Genomic DNA, 13,468 nt, shown 5'->3' with positions numbered 1-13,468 from the left:
CTCAGCTCCTGCGTCGTTGATTTAAGTATCCTCTGTAATCTGTAATTGTAAAAACATTTTGAAAAATTAAAACGCTTACACACTTGTATCCATTCATTACTACTGAGGTGTTAAAATAATTTATTCCATTATATTAACGATTGCTTGATGCATCAAAAGATAATTTGCCATGTAATTTTGTTAAACCTGAAACTGTAGCATATTTTCTTGATAATACCATTAATATATCAAGAGTAAATAAAATGTTTAGTGGTAGGCACATTAATTATCGCCTTCATCTACTGGTGTTTAAAACTAAGAAATAATTAAATGTGCTTTAATAAGATATGGTCCTGGGGAAGCAGGATCATTTATGAATTGCTGGAGGTGCGTACAGCTGCCTTTCCCTTGAGAGCAGGAATTTATGCCGAACACCCCGCTGATTGTTCAGGAGGTAAAGAACCAATAGCTGCATGTACAGAGGTTTAATTTAAAGTGTGTTTCTCACTAGGCTGCTCACAACACTTAATTAAACTCTGCTGTTTTGGCAATGACAAATGCTGTAGTGCAAAAGGAACCCGAGCAGCAGTGACTGAGAAGCTTTCGTAATTTCTTTCATGTGCACTGGCAGCCGGATCCAGGTCAGGAGAGAAGGAGAGAATAAAAGAAGATTTATTTAAGGTGTTTGAAGGAAGTTGCCACTTTCCAGCGTCCGCGTTAATCCCCAACGAAGGTTTCCTCCCGTGCGGGTTTCCCCCACCCCTGTTTGCAGACATTATGGCATGTGGCCACGGGAAATGCTTTGCCACATCTTCCCAGCCTTTTCATCTGAGATCACAGAATCCCAGAATCAATGAGGTTGGAAGAGCCCTCTGGGATCATCGAGTCCAACCATTGCCCTGACACCACCATGGCAACTAGACCAGGGCACTAAGTGCCATGGCCAGGCTTTTCTTAAACCCCTCCAGAGATGGTGACTCCACCACCTCCCTGGGCAGCCCCTTCCAATGGCTAATGACCCTTGCTGAGAAGAAATGCTTCCTAATGTCCAACCTGAACCTCCCCTGTGCATCGCGTTGGGCTCCTGGTTACCGAAGTCAAAACCAATGGAGGCTGGCACGTGCCTGGCTGTGCTTGTCCTTATGTGGCCACAACTCCTCTTGGCTTCTCATGGGCCCGTTAACACCGTGCTGGAGTACGCAGTGCTTAGGCACGGAAAGGAAGGTGATTGCAAGCGGTACAGACCACCACGGGACATGGTCTAGTTGCCATGGTGGTGTCAGGGCAATGGTTGGACTCGATGAGCCCAGAGGGCTCTTCCAACCCGACTGATTCTGTGATTCTGTGGGTTTAGACCAATTGTGTCACTCCCTGTTCAGGTACATTTTTAAATAGGCAAGTTTCAAGTCAATAAAAAAAATATTTGTTTTCACATTTCTGGTATGAAATACCAACCTGAAACGTGAGGAAACACTCTTTCATAGGTATTTTTAGCTTCAAGTCCTGTATTTCAGGCATACATGGACATAAATGGCGTTGCATGTTAAACCACAGTCTCCTCTGCTTTTAATTCACTGCTCCCCTGTCCACCTGTCCACGCGGTTTAAGAAGGCTAATGTAAATTGTCAGCAATATATAGTCTCGTTTAGCACTTGCATTAATAAAAAAGGCAGTGAAACAGCTATCACTGATAATAACAGGGTCTGGGTATTTTTTTTTCTCCCTCCATGTCTCCAATCACAATCCGGAGCGTTGCAAGGACGCGGAAACCGTATTGAAGCTGACAATTCCTGAGACAAAAAGCACCAAGATCTTTGGCACTGAAAAACCTGTGCTGCAATAATAAACTAGAGTTTTAGAGGATGACAAACAGGGCTTAAATTTTCTCGGGGGGGGGCAAAAAAAAAATGAAAAAGGAGAAAATAATTTGGACCAGCTTCCTTAAGTGTGTGTGCGTGGAGGGAAGGGGCCAGGAGGGAGGCGAACTGCGTGCCGTGAATGGGAGCTGCACAGAGCTGAAAAGTTCGGGCTGAGGAGGAGCCTGTGCAGGCTGCAAGCCTGGATAATATTCCCTTTCATTTCCTGAGGGTCTCCAAATGAATTAGAGGCAGGATTTCCTACGGGCTTGGGGGGGGTGAGCTCCTGCGAGGGGCTTGCCGTGCAGTTCTTGAGCAAAGAAAATGGTTTCTCGCTGCGTTCGCCGGAGTCGTGAGGACGTGTCGGAAACGGGGCGATGTTTATATAAATATCACACTGGTTAGAGCTTTTTTTTTTTCTTTGAAGGGTATTTTTGATGAATTCTAATGTAAACCGTTTTGTTAATTTAATTGATTTTTTTCTTTTTAGTAGGGACTTAAATAAAACCTCACACGAGTCCCCAAGGGCCGGTGGTTCTCTTTGATCTCAGCAAGCTCTCCCCTTGCTCTCTCCCATGCTTTTCCATGCATTTCTCCCCTCTCCCTGCCACTTTTTCCCTGCTGGAAACTCTCCTGTAACATTTTGCACCCCTCCTATTTCTTCCTGCCACTTTTGCCCTCTCCTGCCTTCTCCCCTTCGCAGCTGTGAGGGTCCCCCAGTTTCTCCATCCCAGGTGGGGGAAGTGTGGGGAGGTTTCCCTGGTTCTCCACCCTAACTGGCACCACCTGCCCTTGAATTCCCTCTGATTAGCCCTGATTTTTCCCCCTTGCCCCGCCCCGTCCTTTTGGTTAATTGGCTGGTGATGGGGTGCTCGTGCTCCCCTTCCCAGGCCTTCTCCACCAGCAGAAGCTGCTCCACCTCTGAGCAGGCTGGGTTGGATGATGCGAGTGCAGCTCCTTGCTGATACGCCCTCTGCCTATCCGCCGTGGTTCCTGAGCGTGTTTGAAGTATTAAGGTAAAACTTTCCATAATACCTTTTACTGGAGACAGAGCAATTCAGCCGGGGCCTATTTACCCTACCCATTTATTTAAAAGTCCCACAATAAAACCAGTCCATTCTGAATGGTAGATAAAATGCGGTGTAATTGATGAATGCCTTTTGGCAAGTGCAGTTGGGTTTCCGTGGGGTTTTATACATTATCGACACTGTCAGGGATTTCAGTGATTGTGGCTACAGCTGGGATATTATTATTGCCGCGTCGCAGTGCTGCTGTCGGGAGGCGATTGCGGAGGCACAGCTGGAAGTGCTCGTGGCATTTGATGTTCATGACCTGCAGTAATTGCACTGTTTTGTAATGGGAGTTTAGGAAATGCACAGTGAAGAATTAAAGGGTGGCCAGCCCGGTGGCTCTGGCTGGTGGGTGAGGGAAGGGGCTCTGCCCCGGCTGGCTCTGGCACTGCGGGGCAGGCAGGGCTTGGGGGGACCCGTAGGGCTTTCTGCCAGCTTACCTTGGGGCAAACATCTCTAGGAGAACCCTTCACCTGCCCTTTCTCTCCTGTGGTACTGGGTGCTGTTACACCCTGGGTTGTACAAATTACCTGCTCACCTGAAGGAGCTCCAGCTGGTGCTGCATGGAGCAAGGACTGAAAAAACTTTTATCCCTGGTTGCTGATGTACTGACAAACGAGCCATTTAAAAAACATGTTTCTCTGTGGAGAAGGACCTTGGTGTCCTGGTGGACAAGAAGTTCTCCATGGGACAGCAATGTGCCCTTGGGGCCAGGAAGGCCAATGGGATCCTGGGGTGCATTAAGAAGAGAGTGTCCAGCAGATCGAGGGAGGTCCTCCTCCCCCTCTACTCTACCCTGGTGAGACCTCACCTGGAGTATTGCGTTCAGTTCTGGGCTCCCCAGGTCAAGAGGGACAGAGATCTACTGGGGAGAGTCCAATGGAGGGCTATGAAGATGATTAAGATGATTAAGGGCTTTGGTTTTTTTCCCTTACAGGGTGTTTTTTTTTTGGTGGGGGAGGGGGGAGTTGTTGTTTTGGGGTTTTGTGTATTTTAATCATCTAAACTTTACGACTAATTTCTATCACTGCTGTGGCACTCAGTACAGAGCTGAATAACCCTACAGAAAGGATTGCACTTTCTAGTAAACTAACCTCTTTGTTATATCTCTATTTCCTGTTAAATTTCCATGAAGTTTCATAGCATTGAATTTCTCTGAACGTAGTCCTGTATTTAATCCAGCTGCACCATATCCCGTCTTTTGTCTGCAGCATGGGGCTGCAGGTTGTGTTTGTTGCAGTGACTCTGGGGTTGGTGTCCCAGTGCTGGGGTCTGACTGCCTGGGGCACCTCATGGGCATGGACTGTGGCAAAACAACAATGGTGACTGTTATTCTGGCATGGGAAATTATGCCACCGTAGTAGTGATTTAACATACTTGCTCTGTATACATATATACTTTGCTTTCGAGTCTAAATGTTTGCTCTGAATCTTTGGCCACTTTTCTCCCCTTCTTTCATTTTATCTCCTGCCTTTGACTGGTTACACTCTCAAGATGTTTGCCAAATATTCTACAGCACAGCAAGAAATCCATGTTGAGAGATACCAAATTCCTGTTAGCTGTTAAGGTTGGAAGAGGTGTGTTAGGTAGCCCATCACATAAAGCTTGATAAAAATCCCTGAGTAAATGCCACAGGAACCCTCCAGGAATAGAGCCTTTAATCTTTAGATCGTCTAAAAGGAGCCTGGTGACATGACTTGGCTTAGAGCAGAAAGCTAATTTCAGTGACTCTTGTGATATTGTGAAGCTCCTCAAGTCCTTCGCCCCATCATGTTCTAAGAGGCAGAAATGGGTTCTTGCTCATAAGGTGGAATTTTTTTTTTTAAATGCTAGAAATTACAGAGAAATGAAGAACATCTGGGCATGCCTAAGCACTTTTTACCTTTTTGAAGGGCTGGATGTGGCTGGTGTTTCCCCTCACGCAGGGCATGGGCTGTTTCAGAGCATCCCTGGTACCGCTCGGCTCAGGGTGCCAGTATTTTGGGTGCTGAGGAAAGGGCTGTCCCTTTTGTTGTCTGCTGGAAAACAAGGTGGTCCTTCTGCTGACTTAACATCCCTCAAAGCTGGGCAAATAGGAGAGGACGGCTCCCTGGAACAACGGGTGGGATGCTCGCTGGGAAAACACTGTCCTAAGGACCAAACTGGTGAGAGTAGAGGTGTTAATGTGTTATTTTATTATCTTAATATTGGCATCTGAATATTGCGTTTTAAATGACATTATGAAGGAAAAAAACAGCAAGGGAAAGACTCGGAAAAGTAACTCTGCTCTTACTGAAAACTGATGGGAACTGCATACCCAGTTCACATTAATTTGGGACATTTTCTTTTTCCTCAGTATTTTTCTCAATAATAATAAAACTTGGCAAATCATTTATTATTGCTGTTTCCTGAAATAATGTTTCATCCGTGGGAAATATGTAGCAAAGCTGTTTCATGGTGTGAAGCCTTGTGGACCTGCATCCGAGGTGTGTTTTGAAGTCACCTTGGATGTGGGGAATGGGAAATTGCGGGGGTCTGCGTGCAGGCTGCTGACTTGGTGTAAAATAGACTTTCCTACCTGGTCAGGGCAATGTGTTTTGATCTGATCCTGCCCCTATTTCATCCCTGTCTGCAAGCTTATGTGTGTGGGAAGTCCTGTCTGTGCCTTTGTGGGGCTGCTGCTTTTCAGAGCGATGCTTGTGGGAGGAGGAGGTACCACTGCTGCCACTTTACATTTTTAGGGACTTATTTATTTTACAGCAGAATGTGTGAGAGTTTTTAATTTTTTTTTTTTGACCTGAAAGAGTAAAGCTTCAGGAGGTGTAAACACTTGAGTAGCTGAACCTAAAATACCTACTGTGCTATAAAGCAGCTTAAACTGTCAGCACTGATGTAGTTTGTGTGACCCACTGGCATCGCTGAGCACTGTACGAATGCCCAGGGCCAGTGTTCTGGCCTTGGAGTGATGCTGTGGGGTTTTGGGGCTGAGAGGGGAACAGAGACATGCTCTGTACCAACAGCCCTTTAGTCCACGGGGGGGTTAGATCTTCTCTGGGATGCTGAATTCAGAACTGTGGTTTCCATTCTGTCCCACATCAGTAATTAAGTTGTAGTAATGGCTAGCTTATAGTTGAGAATTAAATCAGCCAAGAGAAAAGAAAGGGGGGGGAAAAAAAGTGGATTTTCTGCAGTGACATTTCACTTGAAGACAAAATATGGTGATTGACGTGAAGGTGAGCTGTTGGTACGATGCTGATGATTGATCTGTACCCAGACACCCTCACCCGTAACTGAGATGGTGAAGAATGCACTGTTGATCTTGTGTTTTCAGAGGTTCAAGTTTTCGTAGAATAAATCAGACAATTTCTTGGTTCAACCCACTGCTGGTATGTGGTTAAGAAAAAAAGATTATTTTTAATATATATAAGCTACTAGTATTTATTTTCACACACCCAGGCTAGTAAATGAACAGCTAGAAAATCATATGAAAATCACCTATGCAGTATTCTTTATTGGTGGTGATCATCTTTGTCACTTAAAATCAATCACCTGAATGCCCACCCCTCTGGAGTGGCCATGCCCTGCTGTTGGTGGTGCCTGGTGGACAGGCACCAAGTGCCTGGTCCAGCTCCTGTTGAACACGGCAGAGATGCTATTTGGCGTCGTGAGTTTGGCACCTACTCTGTCAGGTCCTTTGCCTGGGAACTAGACACTGTAGCGTTATGTCTTCCCAGTCAAACCTTCTGGTAGTGCTCTGCTGCTAAATTAATTTCAAGACAAGCTTTAAGAACCTGTCATTAACACGTACCACTGACACATCATTTTGCTTCCATCTAGACAATTTTAATCACAGCTGAGATAGCAAAGAGTAGTCTATCAGGAAGAGGGGGTGAAACTTGAGTGTAGGAACCTCCAGTTCCAAGGCATGAGTCACTGGAGAGGGAGGAGAGCCCAGAAAGGGGCTGTTGTCCCCAACCTCCTCCTGAGCTCGGTCTTCCCCGCTGCTTCTGGAGCAGCAGCCTTGGTGCTTCATCCACTTTATCGATTTTATTTTATTTTTACACTTTCAAATGCATGTGTCACAGCTGCCTGAGACCAGCTAGTAGTGTATTAAGGCTATTGCTGTTGTTTTTGTGGCAACCAAAAGAAATCATTCCTGGGTAGGGGACCAAGGGGAAAAGGTTTTGGGGAGGCCACTGGAAAGGTGAGATTTAAAAATTCAGGTGCTGAGTTAAATGGATGAAGAAGAGGATGAAGAGGAGGTTACCAGGTGAAGAAAGGAGGCAGAGAAATGTAAATGCAGGCAGGGCAAAAGAAGTGGAGTACTGGAAGAGGATCCAAGGTTGCAGGAGGGATGCATGGGAAGAAATGGGTGGCTGCTGGGACATCATTGCCCAGAAATGCAGCTGGGTGGTGACACCACCATGTCAACTAGACCATGGCACTAAGTGCTGTGTCCAGTCTTTTCTTAAAGACATCCAGAGATGGTGACTCCACCACCTTCCTGGGCAGCGACAATTGGAGCATGCACGTGTTTGCCCCCAGGACCCCATAACTACACAAGCTGTAGCCTTTTTGCTGCAGTTGGGCAATTCTCAGCCCCGTGGTGGCAGGGGCAGTGCCACTGGTGACCTGTGCCACCCCGAGAGATGCCCAGCCCTGTCCCACTTGAGCCTTTTAGGGGCAGAAATCTGCCTACATAGCTGCCCAGTCTGATTTTGTACCTCCTGGACATTGAAAACAGCATAGTTGTATTAAGACAATGCTCATCCTGGGTTAATTAGTTTCTTTGCAGGGCTAATTAGCTCAAGCTGAGCACTGTGCTAACACACCTGTATCCTTCTCCAACAGAGGCAGTTTGTCTGGGAGGAGGTCAGCTGTAATTTCTTTTTATACTCCAGATTCAATCAAAGTTCATGTCTGGGCTCATTCTGAGCCTGGGAATAAAATTCAGGCCAGTTCTTATTTTATGTCAATTGGTTCTTATCTTCTTAATCTGAAACTCCAATGTTTGCCCGGCAGAAGCAGTTAGCTGCTATGAAAGGACTTGTGCTTCTGTGGGAGATGATGGGAATTTTACTTTCAATTTTGGTGGAAGTAGAAGAAAGCTGTGTAACATTAATCTTGTATCAAGACATAATCTAGGCGCATCTAGGTGCTGAATGGATGTTTGTGCAAAAATTGATAAACAGTTGATAGACAGAAACAGCCGAATCGTCCTTCTGCTGCTCCGACCTGCAGCAGGGGCTCTGTAATTTCCTTCTTACCATCCTTCCTCCTGAAATACCTCCCCTGAAAAAGATCAATTTAACTATTTCATAGCAAAATTACTTATATGTGAACTTTTTAAGGGATGTCACCCATTTTAAGAGCAAAGCACACTTCATAAATATTTCCTGTAACATACATAGCAAAGATGGACTCCGGTTCCTCAGCTGGTGTCACGTTCAAAAACAAAAGTAAATATGGAAATATTTCCATTTCACGAAACTAAAACCATCTGATCCATAGTAATATAGCGCTGCTCTGAAAAATTTAAATAATAAATATTGCATGCCAAACAGCATTTTTGAAGGTGCTGCCAGTATTCTCGCAGCAGTTAATAAAGTAGTCACAAATGATTCTGCCCACTTTTGTCCCAAAGAGGATCATATTTAATGCTCCATTTAATTTGCTCAAATGTCAGGGAACATCAAAAGGGGAAATTTATTGTATTAGTCACTGAAAGAGATATAGTAGGAGCACCATGCTATCTAAAGATGATTAATAAAAATAGCTATTGATTTTGCAAAGTCAATAAATCCAGCTGTTCAAATGATAGTATTAGTTAGTCGAAGGAACTAGTTTAGTTTGTTTGGGTCTCTGCAGATATATCTGCAGCCTTTGCCGCTCTCCCAGCCAGGGAAGGAGGAGAAGGAGCAGGTCAGAAGTGGATCTGCATCAACTGCTGATGGGAAGCTTTGAGCCACAGCACAAACACCCTCTCGCTTGTTTTGTTCAAAGTACAAAAAACCTGCTCCGTTGCACTTGCCAATCTGCTGGTGAGGTTTCAGGTGAGACAGGCTGGATAAATACACCACTGAAGCGTGTTCAAGCCATGGAAAGAGGAGATACAAGTAAAGACATGTAAGAGAAAGCCCAGATAACCAGATCTTACCATTGCTACTTTCTATTCATCACACTACTTGTCCCTCTCTGGCTTCCATTGCTGTGTAGACCTGTTGGCCCTACACCGGGCTGTGCTGCCTGGGCAGCACGGGGCTGCCCCAGCTCTCCCCTAACCCGGGTTTGAGGCTTCACGTGGTTTGCAGTGTCTTTAACAATGCTTTTTCTTTCTATTTTTTTTCCCCTCTGCAGTTTTATGCATAGAAATGTTCCTTAACCTCTCGCTCTGCCTGGCCTCATTGTTGTAATTCTCATTTCTGGAGCAGTCCTTGCTGGTACTTAGATAAGAATCTCATCCCCTCTCTCCTCCGTGTAACAGGGCTTCGGAAAAACTATTTCAGTGACGAGTTTTTTGTGAATTGCAGCTTTTCCCTCTCTGAATAACTTCTAGAGGAAGAAACTCCAAGAAAAACACCCTGGCCCTGTTTGCACAGTAATTCTCACAAACGGCCAAGTCGGGCTCACGGCATCTATCTCCCAGCAGCGCAAGCCTTGAACTCTGTTTAATACTTTTTTAAGAAACCTAAAATAAGTCAGTATTTGGCATCAGAAAGTGGAAAGCACTGGCTGATTTCAACACTTCCTTTTCTGTTTATTTTCTCAGGGAGGCCAGACGTCATCATGCTAATTATTCTTGGGTTGACGATGGGGGGAAAAAAATTAAGGATGCTAACTTCAGTTTAAAAATATTTCTTCAGCTATATCATTTCTGCGTTTCCTTTCTAAACTCTCAAGCAGCTGAGTTTCATTTGCAAAAATGTTCATTACAAATTTGCAGAGATTGGCACTGACAGATAAGGATGAGCACAGAGTTACCTAGATCTTTAGGTGGGGGAAGCAAAGCCTTTGTCATTTAAATACTGAAATCACTTACTAATGAAATGCAGAATAAATTATAGGATGGGGTAGATCACAGCAGCTTTGAAGATGTCAGGATGCTGCTGCTCAGTTTCTGAGATGCTACCATGATGCTGTGATCAGTTTTAATGAACAATAGGTAAGCACAAGCCATTGGTACCTCTTACAAACAGATGGGCTGAATTATCTGGCACTTGAAGCATTTAACCAGAGATGAGACACGCTCCTTAAAAAGTCCTTAGGTCATCAGTTGCTGTGCTGTGTGCAAGAACAGAGGAGATGCGTTGAGTAGCCTGGTTGTTACAAGGGAAGGTTAAAGGATTGCTGGGTGCTTGTTTGATTTCTGATGGGAACTTTCCTCGTGTCCTTACGGGAATCATCCAGCGCTGACATCCTTGATGGCTGGTACCGAGCCCTCGCTGTGGTCTGCAGGAAGCAGGAGCCTACGTGTGTTTGGAAGTCACGAGCTGCTACAAACCTTCTCGCTGGCTCCTCTGGTTAGTCAGAGCTGTGCTGCTTCTAGAGAAAAGACTGGCCATGGCACTTAGTGCCCTGGTCTAGTTGCCATGGTGGTGTCAGGGCAATGGTTGGACTCGATGATCCCAGAGGGCTCTTCCAACCTGGTTGATTCTTTCTACTTAACATGACCCAAACCTTTCCAGGTTGGGTTGGATTTGTCCATTGGTATCTCTTCAGATTTTTAAGGTTTTTGTCTTCATTTTTGAAAATATAAATTATTATGAGAAACAGAGGTTAAAACACTCAGCCTCCAGGTCGCAAGCTCACATTTTCCCAAGCACCAGAAAGCTCAGCAAGGCACGCAGTGTGCGTTTGCAGGGGGTGCTTGGTGGCTCTGTTTTGCCTACCAAGGCAGTCAGCAAACTCAGTGTCTCACCTAGGAACAAGGTCTAGACAAGGCTGGATGTGCCTCCTACACCAGCCCAGTGTGACTGGAAAACGTACCCCCAGACCATTGAGTCAGACCCGGTGTGATGTGACGTCTTCTGTTCCTAAACCAGTTTTGTACTTTTATCTGAGGCATTAATCTGCACAGGGAAACCTTGTCGAATGTCTTTTTGAAAATTTAAGTATACTACATCTACTGAATTTCCCTTATCTACCGTGGCAGTAACATCTTCAAAGAACGCCGGGGATTAGTTAAGCATGATCCAGCATGCTGAGAGCCATGCTGCTGTCCTTAATCACACCCTCCTCCTCCTCACTGTGCCTCCCTTGGGAGGGTTTCCCATAGTCTCCTTTCCAGGGATGTGAAACTCCCTGGTCTACAGTTGCCAGTTTGTCTTTTTAAAATAACTGAGCTGTGTTTGACTGGTTCAGAGCCTCTGTAATCTCACCCAAAAGTTTATGAGCTCTTTAAAACATCCATTAAAGATTCACAAGTTGCCCTGCTCATTATTTGACATTATAATTTAAGCACATCCATTCTTCTGTCATTTTAGGTGGGCTGTTTTTTTTAAGCTTCTCTTCTTCACGGAAGTGTGCTTATAAAAACTCGTAGTGGTAGATGGTTTCTTGCTGACGGTGTACCAAAGCAGGTAGAGGGGCAGGGAGGAGATCACAGAACGGTTGGGGTTGGAAGGGACCTCTGGACATCATCTAGTCCAACCCCCCTGCCAAGGGATGCGTGGGTGTGCAACGCTGTAACGGGAAGGCTGCGGTCCTCCACGGCACCCATGAGCTCTGGATTGCCAGGAGGGATGAAGGAGCCATCTTAGGGGAGCCCAAAGTGCTCCTCACCCCGGCCAGTCCCATATCTCCCTTTTAAAGCTCCCCCTGAACCTCCACTGCAGCCCCCAAGGTCCCTGCAGCTCTGTCGTGCACTGAGATCCACCGTCGGAAAAGAACCGAGCTGAAGGAGTTTGTTGTGTGGGCTGAGGGAGGAGGAGAGTGGAAGGAGAAGGTGCAGGGCAGGGGGTCCTCCCCACACAGGGAAGGATGGTGGCAGGGTGGAAATGTTGGTCCATTATGCCTGAGAGCAGATAATGTCTCCTGCGTGGGTATTAGTCTCGGTGGGTGCTGAACCGTGGCAGCTTCTGAAGCAGGCACCCAAGGAGACCTAATCTGGTGGTGAATGGAGACATTAGTGAACATGCTTCTCTCTAAAAGTGTTCTTATCTCAGACCTTGCATATGTACCGTGGGCTTCTGCAGCGCCCATGATAAGTAGTACTCCTTGTTTCACTGAATGGCGGAGTAAATAGTCACATAAAACCCATATAATTTGCTGGCTTGTAAGTTAAAGCCCCAGGCAGTCTTATCACTCCTTTTGTCATGTCCCTTACACTTCCAGGGCAATTCCATGTCAAATTGCTCTACATTTTGCACCCTGACCCAGCAAAAGTAGAAGCCTGCAAAAAACTTACCATCTTCTCATCTTTTTTTTTTTTCTTTTATATTTTGTACCTTATGAACCAAACTATTTTTTCCTTCCAGAGAGCTAAAAGTATCTCTGTAGCTGCACCGAGAGCACATCATTTCACCAGGGCTCATCTATGTTATCAAAGTACAAAAGAAAAACACCCGTGTTTGACTAACTTTAAAAGTGAAGATGTTAATTATTGAGCAGCGGAGGAGATCTTACCTTAACGCTGATGTTCAGGCAGATGCCATATTTATCTTAAAGTACCCCAGAGCAAAGAACCCGAGAGGAAGATGGTTACCTTTGCGACCATATTTATCATGTAAATAGCTCAGCAAAGGATGCTGCCAGTTACATCTTTAAAACACAAAAATGCACGCATTTCACTATTTCCTAAATGCCAGCGAGATGCAGCATCCGTTAGAGTTAACGGCGCGGCACTTTTGTGTTCAGCAGCATGAATCATTAATCATGAGGCAGGCCATATTCTTGTACTGCTTCTGCTTTCATTACTTGGCCTAATTAAACAGTTCTCTGAACTGGAATCTCAGATTCCTCTGTTACAGATTATCATTAATTATGGTGAAAGTGCTCGGAGATGTTGGACTCAATTATATTCTGCTCAACTCTGGCACGCCGTGATTCATTGCACAGCCTGCTTTGCAGATGTACTCTTTTTCTTATCTTGCACTCCCACTTTTGTAAATTGGGCTCTGCCAGCCAACAAACTAAGAGTTATGTGCCGCGTTTTCATTAAAAACATGTTGGAGGAGCACGCACCAATTAAGGATTCTGTATTTTATGCCGCGTTTGGGAGGAAGAGCTGAGCGAAGCGGCCGGTCCGTGGCTGAGCTGGTGACCGCTGCTGTGGGCTGGGTTTGGGTCCGCTCTGTTCCTCTCCTCCACCTTTCCGTGGTGCCACTTGTTCCCCTCGCAGCCCTCCCGGCACGGGTGTGAGTTTTTTCTTGTGATTAATGCAAAAAGTAGCAAGAGCACACACCAGTAGTGTAACACGGTTAGCACTAATACACAACTAGCCTTAACGCCTCTTACTTCTGCCAGACACAGATTAATAAATTAACATATAAAGTAAACGCACAGTTTTGCAATTCGACATTTTAAAATGTTTTATATTCTAAATGGAGCCAAAATGTAAAATGGTGAGCAGCAAGAATTAAAAAA

The sequence above is a fragment of the Nyctibius grandis genome, chromosome 9 (genome assembly GCF_013368605.1).
Source record: "Nyctibius grandis isolate bNycGra1 chromosome 9, bNycGra1.pri, whole genome shotgun sequence".
Classification (NCBI taxonomy): domain Eukaryota; kingdom Metazoa; phylum Chordata; class Aves; order Nyctibiiformes; family Nyctibiidae; genus Nyctibius; species Nyctibius grandis.
This window is presented reverse-complemented; position numbering follows the sequence as displayed.